At 39.4% G+C, this 18,726-nt stretch overlaps 1 protein-coding gene across 1 annotated transcript in view; it reads left to right on the plus strand.

The window, feature by feature from the left end:
* PRMT8 (protein arginine methyltransferase 8) overlaps positions 1-18,726 on the plus strand; it is a 71,138-nt gene that overhangs the window by 17,649 nt on the left and 34,763 nt on the right. The window lies entirely within an intron of this gene.

Here is an 18,726-nt window from a genome sequence, read left to right on the forward strand (position 1 = left end):
ATGTGACTGACCAGGTTTGGTTCTCATCACTGCCTCCATTATCATGTCAGTCAGGTTTGTGTGTCCATATGTGCTTGTTCATGGCTTCCTCCTTTTCTTATTGCCCCTGTTGCATTGGAAAAGGTCTTCGACCAGATATACCCTTAAAGGAGCGACACTCTCCTTCCACATACTCTTCCACATACCTTTGAAATCTTGGCCCTCATCTTAGCTACAGTGTATGCCTGTACTTGCTTAGACATTTATTCTAGTTCTGCACAGATATTTTGTATAGGTTAAATCTAGGGATTTTGAAAGGTTTATCTGGGGTTATACTACAACTGGAATGGCCAAGTGAATCCTATATTTTTGAATGATGATTGTTCTGCACACCACACACATTTGTGTAATTTAAACCAAGTCTGGGACTTGTAGTATAATTTAAACTTGTAGTATAATTTAAACCAAATCTGTAGTTCATTTAAACCAAGTCTGGGACTTATTGTGCATATTGTACAGTAAGTTTGATGGCTCACAAATGCGCTGGATTTAGCACATACAAACCACAATTGTCTTTGAGCAGGTCTGACATTTCCTGAAATATATGCTATTTCTGTCTAATCATAGACAAATATGATAACCCTATGTTAAGTGGCTTAAGACTCTAAACGATACTGAAATACTTCAGATAACTATAGATCCACTAAGAGATGAATGGAAAAAACAGTTGTACCTTGTAGATTAACTGTGCCAAATACAGATAATGTATTAAGTCACTAAAATCTTAAAAAACAAGGTATCTTCATTTAGCATAAGATATGCTTCATTTAGGATCTCAATGTAATAGTAATCATGAAGTCGCTGTTATGATCTTCATTATGTATGATCAAGACCTATCTTTCTTGGAAGCCAAAGTTATCCCTACATAAACCCATGACCAGTACAATCTTGCAAGGACAGAAATAAATGCTACAAGTACCTAGTTATGGTGACAATTTTCAACAGGATTTAGCAATTCTGAATTGTACTGTGTCCACAGAGTACCTTTTGTATAAAGAATGAGAACAGTTCTCTAGCAGCTAGTTTCTCCTAAGTCATTAGCAATACATTTTCCTATAAGATATGTCATGATAATGAACATCAATATTAATATTCTATAAAGCACCATTTATATTTTTCGTGCCGTATGTTATATTTAGGGCCTTTTGACTGCATCTGACATTTTTCATTACTTGCAGACTTTTCAGAGGTGTGAAAGTCTAATCCCTATTAAAAACACAGAGGCCACTGGGGGTCAGTTTCTCTTAAAAGCCACTACCACGCTCAGCTCCACTAAGGGGGATTGTGTATAGGAAGAGTGAAATAACAACAGAGAATTAATATTTTTGCCAGAAAGAGGAAATCTGGTATGTGATTCCTGTTTCTACCCATTTCCTTGTTTGGTGATCTCAAATCATGAGGAAAAATAAAACCAGAAAATAGCTCCAACACTGATTTTACATCCAAATAAATTTGAATAAGCAAATCAAGGCTGGAGAAATGGGCTGACAGGAACCCCATGAAGTTCAACAAGGGGAAGTGCAAAGTCCTGCACCTGGGGAGGAACGACCCCATGCACCAATATATGCTGGGGGGCACCCAGCTGGAAAGCAGCTTGGCAGAAAAGGACCTGGGCATCCTGGTGGACACCAGGTTGAACAGGACTCAGCAATGTGCCCTTGCTGCAAAGAAGGCTAATGGTATCCTCGGCTGCATTAGACAGAGTATTGGCAGCAGGCTGAGGAAAGTGATCCTTTCCCTTTATTCAGCACTGGGGAGGCCACACCTGGAGTTCTGTGTCCAATTCTGGGCTCCTCAGTACAAGAGAGACATGGACATACGGGAGAGAGTCCAACAAAGATGATTAAGGAACTGGAGTATCGCTCATATGAGGAAAGGCTGAGAGAGCTGGGAATGTTTAGCCTAGAGAAGAAAAGGGTGAGGGGGATCTTATTAATGTATGTAAATACCTGAAGGGAGGTTGCAAAGAGGATGGAGGCAGGCTCTTTTCTGTGGTGCCCAGTGACAGGACAAGAGGCAATGGGCACAAACTGAAACACGGGAGGTTCCATCTGAACACCAGGAAATACTTTTTTACTGTGAGGATGACTGAGCACTGGCACGTGTTGCCCAGGGAAGTTGTGGAGTCTCCCTGCTTGGAGATATTCAAAAGCCATCTGGACATAGCCCTGGGCAACTGTCCTGAGGTGGCCCTGCTTGAAAAGGGGGGTTGGACCAGATGACTTCCAGAGGTCCCTTCCAACCTCAACTGCTCTGTGATTCTGTGAAATCAAACACAAGATATAAATAAAATTGGAAATCTAAGAGCTTTATATATATATTTTATGCATTCCATTATTTTTCTTTCCTTGGTTGATATTTAAAAAATCCAGTACATTTAGAAATCTGTAACAAAGGAACACAGTCCCTGGGTTTCCTCAAACATTCAGCCCTGTGAAATGCTGAGTATGTTCATATATCTATTGACTATGTTTTCTTTTATACCTGATGAACTGAGGTCTCAATAAAATGAAAAGAACAAATGATTTATTACAGTCACTGGATTGTGCAGTCTGCACAATCCAGAACAAAGGCAATCAAGACAATTAATTGGTTAATGTACTTGCCAACAATTCTGTATTTAGCTTTTATCACTTCGCATTAGTTTAAGTCTTTTAACTGCTGGATATGACTTCACTATCTCTGACACCAACTTAAGATCAAAATCCTAGTTAATCATCTGATTTTAGTGAGAAATCCTAGGTTGAATAAAGATAGTATTATTTATTTGGACCTTTTTAAGGAGGTAGGGGAGATGCTGTTGTCAGTTTCCTTTGTTCTTCCTTCATCTTTTAATCACTTAGATCCTTCTTCATGCTATGGTCTTCAAAAGAAAGCTTATTGTTTGTGATATACAATTTGTGTCAGTTGTGCTGCTGGTGGCAGTACAGTGCATTCCTCTAACTCGCATCTTGCTTCAGAATTCTGCTGAAAATTACTGTGTTGTCAGTAAAAGGAGAAAAATAAGCACTGTTTTTCATTTGGTGCTTAATGGTTTTACCTCCAGTGATTCAGTGTCTCAGGAAAACCCAATTTTACAAGCCTTTTGCAATGCTTAAGTTCCCGAAAAGGTTCAAGAGTTATTCAAGTCACTCTTTTGGGATCTTGTTTTCCATGCTATTTTAACAAATACACACAACTCATTGGTTAGGGTCCTGATGTTCTCTATCATTGGATCAACAAATCTTTATTATTTTCTATTGTTATTATTTTACTTTAAATGGGTGAACTAGGATCTGGATTCTGCTCACATAAATTCAAATGCTTTAACAAGGTGTCTGAGTTCGTGGCCTACTTGTCCTGTCTAATCAACAGAGACAAACACCTCTGAATGGCAAGTCTGCCCATCTCAAACCTGAATCATACTTTAAAGAAGCCTCTTTCTTTCTATTGATCCTAGACAGAGCCTAGGGTGGCTCAGCTGCCAACCTTCAGTAATATTAACAGACCAAACACTGTTTTTTCATTTGTATGACAGTCCTGAAAACATATTCTCCTCATTCATAGTCCTATGGAAAAATCTCATTTTTTCTGTGTTTTTCACATTTTCAGAATCTTCTTCCTGTCAGAAATCTCTCCCTCCCCATTAATTCTGAATGTGCAGCCAGTTCAGAAGTGAGAGCTGATGCTTCTTCTCCTCTGTCCCACTCAGCTGCCAATCATTCCATGAACAGGAGAAATATTTAAAGAAACAGGATCCCAAGAAGGTTGGTGTGTTCCAAAAAGGAAAAAAAAAAACACTCTTCCGTGTCAATAAAACCTTGAATCACCTTGAATCTTCTCCCACTCTCCATGTTAATTTATTGTAGCTTCCACAATCACCACTAGACAAACTGGGAAAAAGGTTTCTTTCTTGGGAATGAGGTATAAGTAGTACTGGAGTGAGCCAAATGCTGTTCTTGTGGTTCTGAGATTCATGAATCAGCTTTGGCAGATCTGAATTCAGTGACATGGCCAGCAGCAGGCTATAGGGAAACACTATTTTTGCTTCTATTATTTTTCTCTCTTCTAGGTTTTTTTTCCTGTTTCTTCAATCATTTTAATGTTCAGAAAACTAGCAAGCAAAACTTTCAGTCCTGTCCTTTGACTCACGGTTATCTTAGACAATGCACAGATTTTGATGGAAATTTTTTTTTTGGCCCATCCACCAGCAATATCAAAAGGCAAGAGAAACTGAAGGCCTGTTCCACCATTGGAACACAGATGGGGTTGATGCAATAAAGAATTTTGCATTGCTGTACATCATGCTGTTCCCATACTGTGGCTAAAGAACAGTAATGCAAACCTTGTATGTGGAAAGGTGATAAGACTGGCTAAAAAAAGACACTGAATTTGCATCGATGCATTCCTTTTATAGGCCTTTCAATACCTGGAAACTTCTACTCAGTGTTTTCAAGGTTTCTTCACAAGTGTGAATAGTAAAAACCTTTCTAAAGCTGAGATTCACTCTAAGCTTTTCAGGTTAAGAAAAGTCACATGAATCAGTGAAAATCACAGGTCAGAAGCACTTTAATTAGCTAATATCAGTCTTCATGCTAATCAACCTATTTACACAGCATCAATGCAAGATTAATTTGAACAGAAGCCCAGTTATACAGATCTTCCTACTGTCAGTTACATTTTCTGCTCATGTCGTATCTACTAATTTCCTTTTTGCTCTACAGTTCTTCTAAGTGAAGACACTTCTTCAGTCTGTAGTGATTCTACTGCAATCATTTGAATTACTTCTCTATTACTGCATAAGTAAAGGGAAAGATTAATCACTCCTGCACATACACGCAAGTCTTGCTGCCCATGTGTTCTTGTGAATGCACTAGGCAGAGCCAAAGCTTTTCACAAGAAGGGAGAATCAGGACCCACACAGGATGTCAACAGAAAAGCATGAAAGGGTGTGTGGCAGCTACAGAAATGGGGTCGCAGAATACAGGCTGCCCTTGCATGCCTGAGACCTGCAGGAAGGATTCAGCTTCAGCTGACACTGTGTGGTGCAAGTAGCAGTTGCTTGTTGCAAAGAGGCACTGACAACTGTCAGGAAAGTCACCGGTTGGATTTTGTGGACAAAGCATTCTACATTGTGTCCATAAATCAGGCAAGGATTTCCATTCAGTCTTAGCCAAGCATGCGCTCACTTTCAGCACACAATAACATACGCTGCCTTATGAATCAGCATCAATGGAAGTGCCGAGACAAAACACCCAACCCCTTATGAAAATGGCAACAGCAAGAAAGGGAAGGCAAATGGTAACAGCAAAAACCAGGATGGAGACAGCCCCTTAAATGAATAGCAATGGAGGTGGTTCAGGGTAGACTGTGATATTTTAACTAACCTGAAACCATTCAGTACAAAATTCATACATTCTCACTCCAAGGTAAACCTGGAGAGGGAAGAGAAGATGTACTCTTCATTGTAAATCTCGAGGGGAAGTGTCTTCCAGAACTTCCAGGTGCCCAAGAGAGAACAGAGTCAGAACTTTCCTCCCACCATACATTTAACCATGCTTGTGAGGCAGAAGAGCTACTATTTTTGTTTTAGCAGCTAGGGCTCCTGAGCACAAGTTAAAGACTTTCTGCCAGTTTTCTCCCCGATGATTTGTTCTGTGTTGGGCCTTTTACATCTGATAAAAATAAAGCTTTGAATGTCCTCACAAGAGTTTTATTGGAATGATTACAAATGAAAATACTAGTTGCAGATAGGTGTTAGAGTCCAATACTCTCTTGACCAGTTTCTTTTAGATATTCCATGCATGGAGGGTGTAACATTAAATATCAAATGTCTTATTAATATATTATTTGAAGACAGTTGATGTTGCATGGGATTTCTGATTTAGTAGAGTGGTACAAAATACACTGAAAACACAATACAAAGGGAAGTTACACTTTGCAAAACATAGAAATTGCAATTGCAGTTCAATCATAATACCAATGTGATTCCCATTACTGGTTGTTGTAATATGCTCACTGTCATGACACTGGGTGTCCCCAGTCACCAGGAAGGAATACGTGAGTTGAAGGCAGCTCAAGACCATTGCTCTCATTGAAATTATTCTGTTAGTTTTTCAACTTTTATACTTTATGTTGGGCTAAGCCATGTAATCACTTCCACCATGCAAGTCTGGCTAACTCAGGGAGACATTCGTGCTCTTTTAATGACCTCAGGGAGAAACATTTAAACCACCAGTTGATCCACTCAATTGTTGATAGCCACTTATCTGAAACAAAGGCCACCATCCAGTCCTCTTTGTGTTGAGATAAAGTCAGCTTCTTTGCAACAGCTGTGGTCAGTCACACTCTGCCTTATTTTCTGAGTTTCATGGGCACATCGCCCTTGAAGGCTCTAGTGAGCCATCTTCCATTTTAGGGATTGATTCAGAGAGTCACATTCCACTTCCAGGGGTGTAGTCAGTCACAAGAGGATGCAATTCTCTCATAACCCATGCTAAGAGATGGCTGACTCCTTCAACATCACACAGTGAGATGGACTTAAAATCAACACAGAGGACAAAAAAACTGCCAGCCTGGTTATGACAGGTGATCAAGAAAAAATCTGTGCTATAACATATTAAGACCCAGTGAGCTACAGCTCCAAAAGAAGTGTCTTTGCTCTGTGCAGGGAAACAGACAATAGTCTGTCAATTTTGCTAATTGACAAATGAAAATGCCAAATGTGGGACTTCTGTTCAATGTTGGTGCCTGTTTACTGGTAGCTCTGAAGTGGCACTGAACTGTGTAAATCAATGTGCTGATTTTCTTTGGCACTTCAGCTCAGGAACTGCCATTTCTCAGTCTGTTCTCCTTTCTGTCCTCATTTATCCTGCGGAGGTTAAAAAGTAATAAAGGATAAACCTGGATACTTCTTAGGTAGAGACCTCCTCTAGAGCTGAACTACATCTGAAACTACACTGAAGTGTAGATCAAAAGCTTGGCTAGGACATGGAGTAGGTGATCAACTGGAGATTTTTTTCCCCTCTACCATCCTAAAGCTCAGTAAAGCCTACAGCATATAATGTCTTCCTAGAACTGTTGTGAAACATCTGAAGCTCAGTGAGAGGCAGAGAAAATGACTGGGATATCAGATGCAAAGTGACTTTCAGGGATCAGTGCATTAGAAATTTGCACTAGAGGAGGGCTTCCATTAAATTTTCTGCTAATTTAAGAAAATAATTTTTACAAATAGAATACTCTCGTCATTTTTGTTAATAATGAGCCTCTAAAAATAGCAGAGCTCTACTTTTTCATGTGGATTTCAGCTTACTGCCTGATACTGAGAAAGGCCTAAAATTAACTGGTTTTATAGTTGATTAGCACTTTCTGGTTCTTGTTCCCTGTCACTTGAGTCAGTCAAGATGATGATGGGGTGGGGAAGAGGCCGTCCAGTAGTACAGCTACTTCCCCTACAATAAACACATCATGAGCATTGATAATGGGGGCTGTAGCCCTGCCCCCTTTCTCAACAGATATTCATGCACTTGCCAGGGTGATGTAAAGTACCTTTAAAGTACCAAGCTATTTTTGTTTCCTTTCCATTTTGTGTCCATCTTGAGGAGTTTCTCATAAGGGGGTATATCACTTGTTATTTATTTGTACATCACTAGAACCATGATTCTGTTCAGCAAGGCAGGCACTTATGCAGCAGCAATGATAATAGCAACCAATAAGAAAATCACCATGGCAAGTTCACACTTCTCTGGCTTTGTAGCTTCATAACTCTTTATGCGATGATCTGCAACAAACTCTTTCTCTTCACTGTGTTCAACTTTGATATTTTCAGTACAGGCTCCTGTAATTTCTGTTGCTATTTCTACAACAAGCTGTGCCTTGTGATGTGAGGCATTTTAAAGTAATCTGGCACATGAATATCTCTCTTCACTTGGAGATGAATAAAAACCATCAGTCACGTTTACATTTCTGCTCACTGCTTCCAGATAACAGTAGCATGTCTTCCCTGGCTTATAGTTGATCACAAAATGAAAACAACTGCTAACAGAGCTAGGGTTTCATGCCTCAGAAAATGACCTTGTCCTTAAATTTTTTTTTTTTTTTTCCACAAAAAGAGCTGAATTGCCTAGTCATCCCTGAAATACAACTAACTACTATCTGTTAACAGGCCCCTAAAATTCTGACTATAGATCCCTATGCACCATTCATGGCTTCATAGCCATGATGATAAATAGTCTGAAATTCAGAATTTATGTGGAGTTACATCAGCTTACCTGGGTGACCCACCACACATTATGGAGGCTTCTTTTATAGGGCCTTGCACGCTGAATGTTGGACTGCAGAGAAGTGAAGGGACAGTCTTTTTATTCATCAGTGCAGTCTATCTACACTGTGAGCTATACTGTAGAAAAGAAGTATGAAGGTGACACTGATGAGTCCCCTCTGATGCACATAGAAGGGAGAGGGCCAACAAGGGCAGAACAGTGAGAAACCTAGATCCTCCTCCCAGCTAGTTCAAGTTTGTGCAAAGGCAGTCCTAGAAAACTGCCTCATTATTTACCAAGCCCCACATTACACGAGGAAAAGGAACTGAATCATGACTTGCTAAATAACAATACAGGCTTTGAGCTACTCCCAGGGAAACATAGCATGGAACAATTTCTTCATCCTATTTGATTGCAAAGTGACAAATCTACCTAAGCAGTAGAGAACATTACTCACCAGGAACCTTGAACTATCAGTGTTCATGTGCACACAGGAAGAACTATTACCCTTGTTCTTGCTACTGCCTCATAGTACCCAGGTGCCCTAGAACTAGTGCTGGATTGACAGGACTTGAAGACTCCACTCAGACAGCCACACATAAATCTGAGGGTTTCCATCCCAGCTCAAAAAATGAGGCAAGACTGGTGCTATTTGACTACTTGTATTGCAGAATACAAGGGGAAGAGAAAGACTGTTCCAGCAATATGACACCTTTGCATCCTTCTCACTCTGCCATGCCAAACCTGAATGGGAGTTGGAAGTGGTAGTGTGAGTTTGGCCTCTGAACACCATAGCTGAGTGTTACTTGTTGTTGGTATAGAAGTGCTTGCCCGATCAGGCCAGATGGGACATTAAAATATCAATATCAGTGCAAGTAGTAAGCATTTAATGTTAACAATTGTCACTACCAAACATAGAGGTGACTCTGCAATGAATGCCCAGGAATGAAATTGATATGGTTTATTTTTAGATTCCTTGAGTTTGTGACCAATATTTTAAAATCAGCTGGAAGACCTGATGCATTTTATTTATTAATGCAGAGATATTTATTCCCCTTGTCCAACTCCCTGAAAGGCAAATCAGAAATAAAATTACACTAAACTTGGAAAAGCTCTTTATTTCCCAGAGGCTATAGCCTAATTCAAATGGAAAATTCTGCTATCAGCTTTTCCTCTTTTGTCACTTTCAACAATAGACAGGCAATAGACATACCTCAAACCTTCCCTCTGAACTACCACAAAATCTAAGCCTCTAATAGCCCTGCCAGAACAACAGGCTGTTTCTCCTTCTTATATCTGTGCATCTTGATTGCTTTTGTTCTAGAGTTTTGGATGTAGTACTGCAAAGAGAAGAGATCTGTCAAAACTGCTGAAAACCAGAAATCTCAGAAGGAAATTCTGTTGCAGGAAAACATACAACATAGTTTATACCTACTGCTTTTTTTCCTGGATAATTGAATGGAAGAGAAGGAAAAGTATTCCATGGTGATCAGTCAATTTAAGTGCTCCCTGGTCTTTAATGGCTATTTTAGGTATTAGGTGCACTTCAAATTTTGATAGAAGTAATATTAGTTATGTAACATATGGCTGGCAATAACATTCTTAGCTCTCACAATTGACCTCAGTTTTTAATTTTAAATTCCCATGATGATATCAGAATTTCAGCCAGTCAACACTGATAGCCTGAGGACCAGCTGTTAAGGCAACTTCCTGTTTTTCACTACTGGAATGTCTCAGCTTCTACCAAATGAATGAAGAATGATGAAATTAAATTAAGTTCTCACCTTCTTTAGTCAAAAAAGGAGAGGCTTAAAACAATAGGAAGGTAGGAAGGATTTTTTTTTTCATCATTTGGTTTTATTTGCCTTTCATGAATCCTTAAAAGGGATGGGATCCCCCAGTGGAAAGCAGGAACTTGAAGTGTTACCACGTCAGACGTAGCTGTAAATATGTACAAAACCAGAAGCTGCAACCTGAGAGAGCTGCTGGCCTTGTGAGGCTGCTGGTTGCAGTTTGTGCTGCTCTGTGATCTACACACCAGAGTCAACTTTTCCGACTGAATTCTGGAACAGGAGGAAGGCTGCTGTAACATACAACAACTAAAAAGCCCATACTTCTTAGCAAAGCACCAAATTCAGAAGAGCTCTATTAGAAAGCATGCTATTCCTAACTGTCCTGATATATGGTACTGAGCCAGAAAAAGGCTGAGAAGTCTGGAATGTCTCTCAGAAACACCGTAGACCTGATGGTCCAGCCTTTATTTCTCAGCCTGCCAGATTTACTTATAGGTGTCAATCTTGTGTCAAAATAACCAGCGTGCTTGAGTATATCCACCTCTTCCATTCCTGATTACACTGAAGAATGGAAACAAAATCACAGAAGATCTAGCCACAGAACATCACAGCTTGCCTCCTTCATGAGTTTTAAAATTCTCCTCTATTTAATTCTCCACTTTTCAGATTCTCAACTCATGTGACAGAGACCATTACACTGTAACAAATCCATATGCTGTATATTTGGAGGGAATAGCATGGTTATATGTGGAGATTCGTTTCCAGATGATTGATTGCAGTAACTTAGTCTCTACCTCATGAAATGAAGAATGAATTTAGCCGTCTGCCAGCTGTACTTCACTTTTAATATTATCCAGCAGAGGGCAACGGTTCTAAAACATGATTCCCCACTGAGCCGAAGCTGCGAAACTCTCTGACTTCAATAGAAGGAGGTTTGAGACTTCAGCCAGCACTTGAGAAACTCCTCACCGTGCAACTTAGCTCACTCCTCACGAGGCTTAAGGGGCTTCAAACAGATGGGCAACAGCGTCTAATGATAGACCATCTGCTCTACACAACAGAGTATAGGTGAAAGCACAAGGCATTACTCCAGCTGTTCCTTGTAACGGGGATCTTGTAAACCGAGAAGGTGTTGCAGTTAAATCTGTGACAAAAAATCTAGAACAATAATAGGCAGTAGGTCTATCACATGCCAAAGATAATCAAAATGCAACCTTCTCCTAAAGAAAGGTACCTCTCAGCACTTTTTAAATAACACTTTGCTATCCTTTCATGATGTGTTTTGCAAAGAGTAAATTTCAGTTAATAGTAATACATTTCTCTCATATTTCCTTCTGTTCTATGCTGAACTAGGACTGTTCATGCCCTGTACTGGACCTTGTACTCTACACGCATTGCAAAATCTCCATCTTTATAAAAAGGAACACACCTTCAATTAAACGTCAACATCCATAACTGCAATTTGTCACCTGTTTTTTGCTGCTGTACCCAAGCTGCACTGTAATGTGCAGTAAGCAGTCAAGAGGGCAGGTTGGATGAAGAGCATTTTTATTACCTGCACTGACACACAGAATGGTCTAGAACTGCTCAGACTTTTATCACTCCCATCCTTACATTCTGCCATCTCATTTCCTGTCATTTCAGTCCAATTCTGTTACATGTAGCTTCAAAAGCTTTTCATTCCAGAGTGTCTTGTCCTCGTGTTCTTCTCATAGTGTGCATTCTTTAATCTCATGAAAACAGGTTCTGTTCCTATTGTGTGTACAAATCTATAAACCCAAATTTATAACCCACCCCATAATCTACACTAGGCTCAGGTTTATAAGTTTATCCTGCCATTGCCACCTGTATCATCTCCTGCATAGTACAAATATAACTGTCCATGACTTACTATCATAGAATAATATGGGTGGAAGGGACCTCTGGAGGTCATCTAGTCCAGCATCCAGCTCAGATAAAAGATAACTTTTAAAGCTAGAGCAGGCTGCTAAGGACCTTCTCCAGCTGAGTTTTGCAATCTACAAGGTTGGAGACCCCACAGATACTCTAAGCATTTGTTTCAATGCTTAACCTCTGTTAGGGGGAAGAATTATTCCCTTATACCCAACTGGAAATTTGCTTGCTTAATTTGTGACCTGTCACTAAGAAGATTCTGGCTTTTCCCCAATACATACTCACCATTAAGAATCTTGACAGTATATAGTACCCTGGGTCAGATCCTCAAAGGTATCACAGTTCCTATCTTGTATTTACATTTAGATATCTGAATTCCTTTTTAACTTTCAAACAAGAAACAAATTTGCAAACCTCTGTGATCTTTGCATTCCTTCTTGCTACTCGGTGTTATTTCTGCTGCAGCCTAAATAGGCCAACCATGCCTTTATCATACTGAAGACCTTCTTGCATCTTTTACTTTGACTTTTTGAGGATTTGGACACTTAGTGTATAATCAAGTTCCTTGTATGACTGCTCAGTCTCAGGTGTTCTGGACAGAGACTTTATTCTAAAGCAAAAAATAGAGCCTCGGATTTCAGAACATGCCTCAGTGTTTTCACAATATTTTTACTATCACCATTACCTTAGGGATAACATGTAGCAAATGTAATGTACTCTAAGCTATACTTGTCTGTAAAGGACAATGAATTTCCTGCTGATAATGAATGCACACGTTTTTCTACGACAGGTTGATCTGGCATTTCAGACACTCCATGTAGAAAGTTCAGAGCAGTGCTTGACTTCAAAGTGGCTGAAAAAGGAGTAGCTTCAAAGCAAGCAGTTTTAAGAATCAGTTCTTTCTCCCAATTTTCTTACAGTCTGTCTGGCTAGATTTGCAGTATTAGAGTTTAGAGAGATTTGCAGTTGCATTGAACTCATCTGCAATTTAAAAGAAACTGAACCTAGTTTTTCTCAAGCAGAAAATAGATTTATAGCTGCTGAGGAACTGGCTATTTCATCCTGATTTTGAGAAATATCACAGCATAAAGCTTCCACTAAGAAAAACAAAATGTACAATGAAAGGCAAACATTCTTTACTGGTCTTTGATGGCCCTACTTCCTGAAAACATGTACCTAATGCAGACATATATAACATCCTTGTCTCCAAGCAGTAATGTCTGTCTGCGGTTGAATGTTTGTCTCATCTGGTCTCTGTTGGAACCCCTTGATTTCTGGCCATTTTACACTCCTTGTGAACTTCACGTCCTTAGCATAAAAGTTTTTCCATGAGTGGAGAAGCTAATGAAACCTTGTTTCCTGCAAGTATGTGCTTTTTATCCCATCATCTCCCAACTTAGTTCTGAGCTCTGCCTAGACTTCTTCCTACGTCTTCATTACTGATCATACAGTATGGTTAGTCTGGAGACTACACATTACACATGTAACACAAACCAGTTGTTAGCTTAATAAATCTAGAGCAAGTAGAAGGAATGACAACTGAATCTGGCTGCTTCAATTTCAATGGATCATCAAATTGGCTGTCCTTCTACCTAATTTCTGATTTTCAAGAAATGTATAGGAATACGAATGTGTTGATATTTCCACTCTTCTTTCAAATTAGACGGGGTTGGACAACCTCAAGATGCTGTGGCAGCTTCATTTCCTCAGAAAATCAGATTAAAACTTCTCTTCTCAGATAACGGACCAGACTCTTTGCTCAATCCAAAGATCACTTAAGATATGCTCCCACAATCCTGGGAAAAAGATTTATTTCAAAATGATACAAGATAAAGAAGTCAAGGGAAGTTTTAGCCTATACCATTGTGTAATGACTTCCAAGAAGCTGTTCTAGAAGTAAGCCTAAATTTTGGCAGGAGGATACCAAATACCTCTTATATTTGGCTATGCCTTTATCTCTGCAGCAGGAAGAAGCTGTATTATTGGAACTGCTATGGTGACGGCATATCAGGTGATAATCTCTTGCATGCTAAAGGTGTAGATTATTAAACTCACACTAATGAAAATGGTGCTAGGCATATTCTATTCTAGTAGTTCTGACACAGAAAGCTATCTGGCCCAAGAAATAAGTAAAATCAACGTTTAGATACGATAAAATAATTTGTTTAAAAATAAGAAAATGCTGAAATTGAATCATATTAAACTAGAATTCCATTCTTAGTGAGTGTAGTCTCTTAATGAAAGGGTAGGCATTTCCAGACAGAAGATACTGTTAACCTTTTCAATGCTATAAAAATGTCATAAATAACTAAGAATTTGTCAAGGAGAAAACACTGCAGCTTGAACAACAGTTTTACAAGGATTGGAATTTTAACCTCCAGCCCTGTGTCTCCAAAGTAATATCAAGAAATGAACACTGAAATTCAAGTTTATTTTTACTCTACACACCTCAGCTTTTGTCACAAGCCTCCTAAAAAATGAGTTGTGCATATTTCACCATCTTGCGTCTCTGTAGGCAAATGGATATATCTGAAAGGCTCAAATTTTCAAGATAGCCTATGATTTTTGAATACCCAGTTCTCTCTTGTATTGTGGGAATTGTACATCCAGATAGCCTCCTAAGTCCAGGTTGACTTAGGTCCAGTTTTCAAGAAAGAAGGATTTCAACAGTTTCCATTGATGCACATGGACAGCTCCACATTATCTGAAAGTCACATCCATCACTGAAGTGTGTTTTAGAAACCTATGTCAAGATGTTCAGATGTGAGATTTTGAGAAATGAATGAGAGCTATGAATCTTGCCTTTTGTAAGAATTCAAAGCTTTTAAAGAAGCGGTCCTGTGCTAATACCTTTGATGCATCTATAATCTACCATCCTTGTCCACAAAGAGGAAAGAAACTGTATTTAATTTTTAAAAGTAGGAAAATATTTCCATAATTTCCTTTGACTTAAGTGTTGAAATGGTACAGAGCAGCAGGACCGAGCAATGGTAGAAAAACTCCCATAGCAATGGTGGAAAAAGATTGCTTCTCAGATCCTTCAGACCCTCCAACTCTATCTTCAGTAGCAAATGGGAGATGGAAAAATAGAGGGCTGCACGTTTAGCACAGTGATAAATGGATTCTGAGGCAGCTGCTTGCATTCTTTCAAACTTCATCTGCATTAGCAGCGGCCAGTGTTCTGGAACTGTGTGCAGCTGGCTGGAATCCATATTTGTAATAAACATGGTTTATTCAGAAAGAATTTGTTAGATTCTTTTCATTGATGTGAGATTTACCCCCAGCCCAGATGCTTTCCCTTTTCAGGAGTTACTCAAAAGCTGAGTTGTTTCTGACAGGTAGGGTATATATGTGCTAAGCTTCTAAATTGTATCAAGGATTCTTTTCAGTTCTGGAAAGAATACAGGAGGCTGTCTTTCCTTGATAGCTTTTCTCTTGGAGGCATGTTTTCTCCTAAAGCAGTTATACCATATCCCTAAAAGATTAGCTGTTTCTAGTTTAGCAAGCACAGAGCTGTACCCCTGAAGACTTTATTGTTTCTGATACAAATAATAGCTTTCATTACATTTCTTTATTTTGTAAGTGTCCACTGTGTTTATATGTTTTCCCCAGGTATTTGTTGTCATAGGACATGAGTTACTCTTGACTGAAATTGTTCACAGTGTCTATAGCAAATCTATGACAGAGGGATTTGCTGAACCCCACTCACAAAATTATTCTTGTAATTGTGACCTTGCCTTGGAGTTTCAGAATTACAGTGCTACACACAGAAATTATAGCAGTGGGTATTACAGATTGTCGTGGTTTAACCCCAGCCAGCAGCTAAGCACAAAGCAGCCGCTCCCTTACTCCCAACCCCCTCCCCGCTCCCAGTGGGATCGGAGAATCGGGAAAGAAGGTAAAACTTGCGGGTTGAGATAAGAACGGTTTAATAACTAAAGTAAAACTTAATACTAACACTAGTAATAATGAAATATAATAATAATAATAATAATAATAATAATAATAATAGTAATGAAAAGGAATATAACAAAAAAAGAAGAGGGGGAAAAAAAGGAAAAAAAACCCAGTGATGCACAATGCAATTGCTCACCACCCGCTGACCGATGCCAGAGCTGCGATCCGCCCCTCCCGGCCAGCTCCCCCCTGTTTATATACTGGGCATGACGTTCCATGGCATGGAATACCCCTTTGGCTAGTTCGGGTCAGCTGCCCCGGCTATGCTCCCTCCCAGCTTCTTGCACACCTGCTTGCTGGCAGAGCATGGGAAAGTGTCCTGGTTTCGGCTGGGACAGAGTTAACTCTCTTCTTAGTAGCTGGTACAGTGCTGTGTTTTGGATTTGGTGTGAGAATGATGTTGATAACACGCTGATGTTTTAGTTGTTGCTAAGTAGCGCTTATCTTAAACCAAGGACTTTTCAGTTTCCCATGCTCTGCCAGCAAGCAGGTGTGCAAGAAGCTGGGAGGGAGCATAGCCGGGGCAGCTGACCTGAACTAGCCAAAGGGGTATTCCATGCCATGGAACGTCATGCCCAGTATATAAACAGGGGGGAGCTGGCCGGGAGGGGCGGATCGCAGCTCTGACATCGGTCAGCGGGTGGTGAGCAATTGCATTGTGCATCACTGGTTTTTTTCTTTCCCCCCTCCCCTTCTTTTTTTTGTTATATTCCTTTTCATTACTATTATTATTATATTTCATTATTACTAGTGTTAGTATTATATTTTACTTTAGTTATTAAACTGCTCTTATCTCAACCCATGAGTTTTACTTTTTTTTTTCTTTCCTCCTCCTCACCCCACTGGGAGGGGGAAGGGGGAAACGGCTGCATGGTGCTTAGTTGCTGGCTGGGGTTAAACCACAACAGAAACTGAAAAAGTCCTTAAGATAAGCGCTACTTAGCAACAACTAAAACATCAGCATGTTATCAACATTATTCTCACACTAAATCCAAAACACAGCACTGTACCAGCTACTAAGAAGAGAACCAGGATAAGATGCTGCAAAAAATTACATTGTTTTAATTTGAAAAGTCTGTGTTGTGTTAACATGCCTAAAACAGAAATGAAGTAGCTGATTTAAGGTCCCTGTGACAGAGTGCTGCTGGCTGAGATCACCACTCCTATCCGGTTTTCTGTTACCTCTTCTGCATAAGGCTATGATACCCATAGCACAGGATGGACAGTACATGATCTAATAGTATTCACAGCCTAACATTGTTACACAACCACCATCAACACATTTTACTACAGGCTGCTTGGCTACAAACTAAGACAGTTGAGAAGCAGACCTAATGGGCTTCTACTTCTGCTACATGGGATATCTACTCTCTGGCAGAGATGTAGATGGACAATTGAAAGCAGTAAGTCTTCAGGTTTTTTAGATAAACCTGAAAAGTACTGTGAGTCAAAGGTCTAATACTGCCTCAGTAGCTGAGTAAAAGTTATCTTGCCACTCCTTGGCTGTAGCAGAATTCAGCTGTCTTGCAGACTATGAGATAACAATGTTAATTCTTTTACAGCAAAAAAAATCATTCAGACAGCTTTCCTAGCCTGAGTTGCTGAATTTCATTCTGTATCTTTAGTCAGAATAAGCCTTGTTCTGATAACCCTGTCTAGACAAATTCCATGCAGCCAGGAGCAGAACTGATACTGCCTGAGATCCAGACAGAAGATTTAAGACTAGTCTCTTTTCCTGTAGAAAATGCTTTCTATTGTACAGCAAGCCACATTTGAATTTGTAGTTTGACAGCAATAGAAATACTAATACCTCTTTGGTTTCATTTACAAAAACTGACAGATCTTCTGTCCAGTAGGTAGCTTTTGAGTATTTGACTGTGATGTACTATCTTGTGTCTGGAGACCGTCTCACCTAAGACAGGAACAGAAAGAAGAGTTCAGTGACTGTTATATTTACATATTTTGTTTGTAAAATGATGCAGAGGACAAGATTTAGGAGAAAAGTGTAAGACCTGACAGAGTTCATATTGAATTAAAACAAAATTCTGAACATCTACAGTTTAAGTCTTCATAATCCAGCAGACAAATACAGAAAGGACTACAGGGCAAAGTAACTGCAAAAATTTGATAGTGTGTACACCAATGGAGAAAAATGTTAGGATATAACCTCAAGTATGTAATTAAAAGTATCAGGATTAAATTTGGAAGGGTTGAATATTACAAGCAACACCTTGACAGAATGAGCTGTCAAGGTGTTGCTTGCAATGAACAGGCGGTGAAATAGTCTTTTAAGAGAAATGACTGCAGATGGACATTTTACAACTAGACAGGACAGAAATACAAATACCAGTTGGGAACAATTGTATTCTGCGTGGGAGGTGAACTAGGTGAGGTGATAAAGTCAAAAACATCAAAAATAGAAAACACATATAAATAAAGCACTTCTGGATCTTTGGGGATGAAAGGTGTTACAGGAACATAAGCCACTAGTATTCATTTTTCACAGACGGACCAAAGACACCATCGAAAGATGACACATTTAAATCTTCAAATGAACAAAGGAAAAAAAAGTGGTCTTTTTTTTTATTATTGAAGCAAACTGAACTAGGCTAATTGATGCTATTCATAGAGACTACAAGGGATTGATGTCTCGCAGTATCAGGCTATAGAAGATAGAGTGAACTTTATGAAAGTACCTAGGAGAGGCTCAGGCAAATCTGGTCCCCACTGGGAAACTACTAAATCTGAAAATAAAAAAGAAGTACAAGAGGAGGTGACATATTTTAAGTAGGATTGACCTTCTA

This window comes from Gymnogyps californianus, chromosome 1, assembly GCF_018139145.2.
Source record: "Gymnogyps californianus isolate 813 chromosome 1, ASM1813914v2, whole genome shotgun sequence".
In the NCBI taxonomy this organism is placed as follows: Eukaryota; Metazoa; Chordata; class Aves; order Accipitriformes; family Cathartidae; genus Gymnogyps; species Gymnogyps californianus.